The sequence below is a fragment of the Oncorhynchus nerka genome, linkage group LG10 (assembly GCF_034236695.1).
Source record: "Oncorhynchus nerka isolate Pitt River linkage group LG10, Oner_Uvic_2.0, whole genome shotgun sequence".
Taxonomy (NCBI): domain Eukaryota; kingdom Metazoa; phylum Chordata; class Actinopteri; order Salmoniformes; family Salmonidae; genus Oncorhynchus; species Oncorhynchus nerka.
Window position 1 is genome coordinate 34,413,075 of NC_088405.1, and position 7,118 is coordinate 34,420,192.

The 7,118-nt window shown below is 43.9% G+C and overlaps 1 protein-coding gene across 1 annotated transcript in view; it reads right to left on the reverse strand.

Moving 5' to 3' along the window:
* LOC115135201 (uncharacterized) overlaps positions 1-2,111 on the reverse strand; it is a 44,121-nt gene extending 42,010 nt beyond the window's left edge. The window contains exon 1 of the mRNA XM_029669632.2: positions 1,926-2,111. The gene's annotated coding sequence lies outside the window, so the exon portion shown is untranslated. The remainder of the gene's footprint in view (positions 1-1,925) is intronic.
* Between the last annotated feature and the right edge of the window lie 5,007 nt (positions 2,112-7,118).

Sequence of the window (7,118 nt, forward strand, 5' to 3'; positions counted from 1 at the left end):
GTACTTTGGTAAGAAAAGTGCATATCAATCACAGAACAGCAAAGGACCTTGTGAAGATGCTGGAGGAAACAGGTAGAAAAGTATTGCATTGTCGGAACTAGAAGCACAAGCATTTCGCTACACTCGCACTAACATCTGCTAACCATGTGTACGTGACAAATAAAATTTGATTTAATTTGAAGTATCTATATCCACAGTGAAACGAGTCCTATATCGACATAACCTGAAAGGCCGCTCAGCGAAGAAGCCACTGCTCAAAAAACGCAGATATATTGAAGCAACATCTCAAGACATCAGTCAGGAAGTTAAAGCTTGGTCGCAAATGGCTCTTCCAAATGGACAACGACTCCAAGCATACTTCCAAAGTCGTGGCAAAATGGCTTAAGGACAACAAAGTCAAGGTATTGGAGTGGCCATCACAAAGCCCTGACCTAACATTTGTGGGCAGAACTGAAGAAGCGCGTGTGAGCAAGGAGGCCTACAACCCTGACTCAGTTACACCAGCTCTGTCATGGACCAAAATTCACCCAACTTATTGTGGGAAGCTTGTGGAAGGCTACCCAAAAGTTAAACAATTGAAAGGCAATGCTACCAAATGCTACCTCAGACAGGGAATTTTTACTAGGATTAAATGTCAGGAACTGTGAAAAACTGAGTTTAAATGTATTTTGCTAAGGTGTATGTAAACTTCCGACTTCAAATGTAACATTTAACCTTAAAATGAGTAACACATCCATGGCCACATTGAGGTTACTGTAACTATCCATTTCTTCTTGTGTAATCATATAAAGCACGGTCATTGTGAAGATCTCCAAGACCTGCAATGCTGTAATAACCTGTGCAGAATCTTGAACGGCATTGATCACTTGCACCATGTACTTTTAATGTAATCTCAACTGCAATCCAGGTCATTTGGTTCTGCTATTATATGAAACACAGTGAAAACACATGCATCATTTGTATAAATCAACAAAATATCCGACATTGTATTCCCATTTGAACTTTGTTGTGCCGGTTGAGATGGTTGAGAGCATAGTGATATAACACATTGAAAATTCAACTAACTTTTGGCTGTCTTTTTGAGTGGGTAAAAATAGGTTGTAATCTCATTGATCAACATCAACTAAATATGACCCAATTATCCATGTTGAAATGACGTGGTGTGCCCAGTGGGAAGGGACTGCAGTCAGTGAAGTGCTGTTTATAGAAACACTGTCATCTGATAGGCTGGAGGAAAGGGAATAGGCCAACTGCCTCTGCACTTCAAAAGGCTTGTCAGACACAGCGATTAGATATATGATATGATATATTCAAATCCATTTTTTTTGTCGTTTGTGGACAGCAATGATACCAGGTTCCAACATAGGCTACTAGTTAAAGGCAACAGCTTGACATGGAAGAATGATTGTAAATGACTGTCTGGTCGACATATCTGAAACTAAGGAAGATTGCTATGTTCAGTCTTGTAATTCCCTATGGTTGTCGAATGCATTTATTGAAATAATACTAGGGTAGGGATCAGGTGTTTGATTACCAAACCTAAGTCTGTATTGCCTAAGACTTGCGCAACAAATAACAGATCACTGGAAAGGTGTCATATTTCAAGATAGGCCTGCAATGGGAATACCGTAATGTAAATAGTTTACAGGTGAGCTCTGGACATTAAAAATCTGTCCCAAACAACTAGTACCTGTCTGATTGTCACTCTGCTCTGCGACAGACCTGTAAAGTGATGTTGTTTGGTGAACTGAAGCAGATGGAAATGATATGCTTCAACACAAAAGCCATCTTCAAACAGAAAACAATAGGCTATAGCTGGAACAATTCCTGGAGAGATCGTTTCATTCATTAATGAAGAGTAACATTGCCAGCATACAAGCCGCACTGCAACTTGTCACGGTTCATGAAGGAAGATAGTCACTTACCCCTGCCATTACAAATGCTAATGTTATAAGAAGCTGCAGAATCCTGATAGACCCGCGTAGCCGTGTGTACGTTCGCTGCCGTTTATCACCTGTTTCCGCATTGAGAAGGCTGACGTTTTAACCTTGGTTGAAAAGGAGCTTTCCATTCACTGCTAAATGGTTCTGAAACTGACAGCTCCTCTGATCCACCTTTGCTCCTGACGAGGAACAACACGCGCACTTTCTCCTAATGCGAGCGTGCTAGAGCTCTTCTTTCCCAGAGCGCATGCTATTTATGCTTCCTTGAAGGAGAGATTACAATACATTTCAAACGGATTTGAAATCTGTATAATCTAACAGACGGACCAGATAGCACCCAAGGCTGTAATACCGTATTTTTTTTTAAATAGCATAGTGGGTAAACTAGTATTTGGAAACAATGTGGACATTAGGCTGCTGTCTCTTTACCCAACTTGGCTCCAACTGTTTGTTACAATAAGTTTGCTGTTTCCCAATAGTTTATATAAAATAATTTTAAAAAGGCTATTTGCAAATTACTGTCCAACATCTGGGTCATGGTTGAAATCCAGAGAGATTGTTCCAATATCATTATCCCGAAATGGTTGGATTTAACATGAACTCTTATTCTCCCTAAGTGGGCATTTGCTCCCAAAAGCACGCCAAAACGTAGGCTGCTAGATCTCTAAAAAAAACTATTTTCCCTTACGAAAAATGTATCAGCCGCTACAAAAATGTCAATGAATTACAATCCATATAATAATTCACATTTCCTATTACTGCAGGATTATTTTCCTGTTCTGGGAGACTGGCCCAAATGAAGATACTACATCTGTAAAAGAAGGCCAAAAGAATGTGTTGGGGATCATGTGTATAATCCCTATACCAAGGCATGCAGGGGGGTGGTCAGCCCTACATCCTGTAGGACGCCGTGTATGAATGCGTGGCGTCCTATGTAGGGCTAGCTGCTGGACGACAGCACATACACACAACTCTGTCTCTCTAAGTTACAATTGATTTAGAAATGTATTACGTTTGTCAAGCTAACTACTGTTTCAGAAATTACATTTCCTCCGGGATATGTAGACCTTGGTTGAGTTTAGACACAGAAATAGAAAAGGTAGGATAAACAGCAGTAATCATAGAGGGCAGGAGGCATGCTTAAGATTCCACACTCTTCAGGAATGTGGTCCTATGCAGCAGGCACATCAGAAAATAAACACAACACTATTGGCACACGTCCACACAAAACAATGAATACATCAGAACGGCTCAACTGACATAGAAACAGAAACAAATACAACAGAGCATGATTTACCTGCAACATGTTGCCATGGCTACCTGGGATGAGTCATCCACTCTGTCAACATACTAGTAATAATCCCATGCTAATATTCACAGCTATTGCTCAGCGAATAAACCCTCTATAGCAGTCCAGACATTGCAGAGCCCAAGTGTAATGTAAGCATCCCTCAAGCAATTCCCTGCCATTCGTTCAAAGCTATGATGACGCTGCATTACGTTTTGGACATGCTATGAGAGAGGATTGTGAGCTGAGGGGGCTGGGTGGAAACAACCTCACTCACTTATTAAATCTCTCGCTGTGACCCCTGTTCTACTGTCTCATCACTACACACTTACCACACGCGTGTTGTTGTTCCTCTGAGTTCGGCTGAAGGAAAATAGCAGTGAATCATGATACACTATATATACAAAAGTATGTGGACACCCCTTCAAATGAGTGGATTTGGTTATTTCAGCCACACCCGTTGCTGACAGGTGTGTAAAATCAAGCACACCGCCATGCAATCTCCATAGACAAACATTGGCAGTAGAATGGCCTTACTGAACAGCTCAGTGACCTTCAACGTGGCACCATTATAGGGTGCCACATTTCCAACAAGTCAATTTTTCAAATTTCTGCCCTGCTACAGCTGCCCCGGTCAACTCTAAGTGCTGTTATTGTGACGTGGAAACGTCTATTAGCATCAACGGCTCAGCTGCGAAGTGGTAGGCCACACAAGCTCACAGAGCGGGACCGCTGAGTGCTGAAGCACGTAGGGGGGTAAAAATCGCCTGTACTCGGTTGCAACACTCATTGCCAATTTACAAACTGCCTCATGATGCAATGTCAGCATAAGAACTGTTCGTCGGGAGCTTCATGAAATGGGTTTCCATGGCCAAGCAGCCGCACACAAGTCTAAGATCACCATGAACAAAACCAAGAGTTGGCTGGAGTGGTGTAAAGCTCGCCGCCATTGGACTCTGGAACAGTGGAAACGCATTCTCTGGAGTGATGAAGCACGCTTCACCATCTGGCAGTCCGACAGACGAATCTGGGTTTGGCGGATGCCAGGAGAATGCTACCTACCCGAATGCATAGTGCCAACTGTGAAGTTTGGTGGAGGAGGAATAATGGTCTGGGGCTGTTTTTCATGATTTGGGCAAGACCCCTTAGTTCCAGTGAAGGGAAATCTTTAAATCAAATGTATTTATATAGCCCTTCGTACATCAGCTGATATCTCAAAGTGCTGTACAGAAACCCAGCCTAAACCCCCAAACAGCAAGCAATGCAGGTGTAGAAGCACAGTGGCTAGGAAAAACTCCCTAGAAAGGCCAAAACCTAGGAAGAAACCTAGAGAGGAACCAGGCTATGTGGGGTGGCCAGTCCTCTTCTGGCTGTGCCGGGTGGAGATTATAACAGAACATGGCCAAGATGTTAAAATGTTCATAAATGACCAGCATGGTCGAATAATAATAAGGCAGAACAGTTGAAACGGGAGCAGCAGCACGGTCAGGTGGACTGGGGACAGCAAGGAGTCATCATGGCAGGTAGTCCTGGGGCATGGTCCTAGGGCTCAGGTCCTTCGAGAGAGAGAAAGAAAGAGAGAATTAGAGAGAGCATATGTGGGGTGGCCAGTCCTCTTCTGGCTGTGCCGGGTGGAGATTATAACAGAACATGGCCAAGATGTTCAAATGTTCATAAATGACCAGCATGGTTCAATAATAATAAGGCAGAACAGTTGAAACTGGAGCAGCAGCACGGCCAGGTGGACTGGGGACAGCAAGGAGTCATCATGTCAGGTAGTCCTGGGGCATGGTCCTAGGGCTCAGGTCCTCCGAGAGAGAGAAAGAAAGAGAGAATGAGAGAATTAGAGAACGCACACTTAGATTCACACAGGACACCGAATAGGACAGGAGAAGTACTCCAGATATAACAAACTGACCCCAGCCCCCCGACACATAAACTACTGCAGCATAAATACTTGAGGCTGAGACAGGAGGGGTCAGGAGACACTGTGGCCCCATCCGAGGACACCCCCGGACAGGGCCAAACAGGAAGGATATAACCCCACCCACTTTGCCAAAGCACAGCCCCCTACACCACCCGATGTTACAGGAAGGCCATAAAGATCATCAAGGACATCAACCACCCGAACCACTGCCTGTTCACCCCGCTATCATCCAGAAGGCGAGGTCAGTACAGGTGCATCAAAGCTGGGACCGAGAGACTGAAAAACAGCTTCTATCTCAAGGCCATCAGACTGTTAAACAGCCACCACTAACATTGAGTGGCTGCTGCCAACACACTGTCATTGACACTGACCCAACTCCAGCCACTTTAATAATGGGAATTGATGGGAAATGATGTAAATATATCACTAGCCACTTTAAACAATGCTACCTTATATAATGTTACTTACCCTACATTATTCATCTCATATGCATATGTATATACTGTACTCTAGATCATCGACTGCATCCTTATGTCACTAGCCACTTTAACTATGCCACTTTGTTTACTTTGTCCACATACTCATCTCATATGTATATACTGTACTCGATACCATCTACTGTATGCTGCTCTGTACCATCACTCATTCATATATCCTTATGTACATATTCCTTATCCCCTTACACTGTGTATAAGACAGTAGTTTTGGAATTGTTAGTTAGATTACTTGTTGGTTATCACTGCATTGTCGGAACTAGAAGCACAAGCATTTCGCTACGCTCGCATTAACATCTGCTAACCATGTGTATGTGACAAATAAAATTTGATTTGATTTGATTTGGGATATCTTCAACCACCAACTTACCATCCTGAGACAAGGCTGAGTATAGCCCACAAAGATCTCCGCCATGGCACAACCCAAGGGGGGGGGGGGAAACCCAGACAGGATGACCACATCAGTGAATTAACCCACTCAGGTGACGCACCCCTTCCAGGGACGGCATGAGAGATCCCCAGTAAGCCAGTGACTCAGCCCCTGTAATAGGGTTAGAGGCAGAGAATCCCAGTGGAAATTTTTACCCTACATTATACAATGACTTTGTAGTCAAATCTTGTGATTCCAACTTTGTGGCAACAGTTTGGGGAAGGCCCTTTCCTGTTTCAGCATGACAATGCCCCCGAACACAAAGCGAGGTCCATACAGAACTGGTTTGACGAGATTGGTGTGGAAAAACTTGACTGGCATGCAAAGAGCCCTGACCTCAACACCATCGAACCCCTTTGGGATGAATTGGAACGCCGACTGCGAGCCAGGCCTAATCGCCCAACATCAGTGTCAAACCTCACTAATGCTCTTGTGGCTGAATGGAAGCTAGTCCCCGCAGCAATATTCCAACATCTAGTGGAAAGCCTTCCTAGAAGAGTGGAGGCTGTTATAGCAGCAAAGGGGGGGACCAAGTCCATATTAATGCCCATGATTTTGGAATGAGATTTTTGGCAAACAGATGTCCACATACTTTTGGTCATGTGGTGTATGAAAAAGTGCAAGGCCCCTCATAACTCATGGTTTTCCAAACACACCTTATCATATAAAACCTACTAAGTCCTGTCCAAAGCCTCCCTCCTTTCTCTCTATCCTGCCATCTGTGCAAGAACTGGTGTGTAGTTTGCTGTGGCCTGTCAAAAGTTTAGTGCTTGGAGAGGGAAACCACCCACGTATTGGTCTCCCTGAACAAACCACCTACACATCAGCCCTGTTTGAACAGTGGTAATGTATATGGTGGGTTCTGCTGCACACCGAGGTGATTCTCATCCAGCCCACAAGCCCAGCAGCTTGGCATGTTGCCTAGAAATCCCATTGTAGGGAGCCCATTCCAGCCTTTAAATGTGGACTATTTTTCATCCGCTCTCCTAAAACAGATTATCTAAATGCTGTATGTATCCAACAACTGTACATGAAC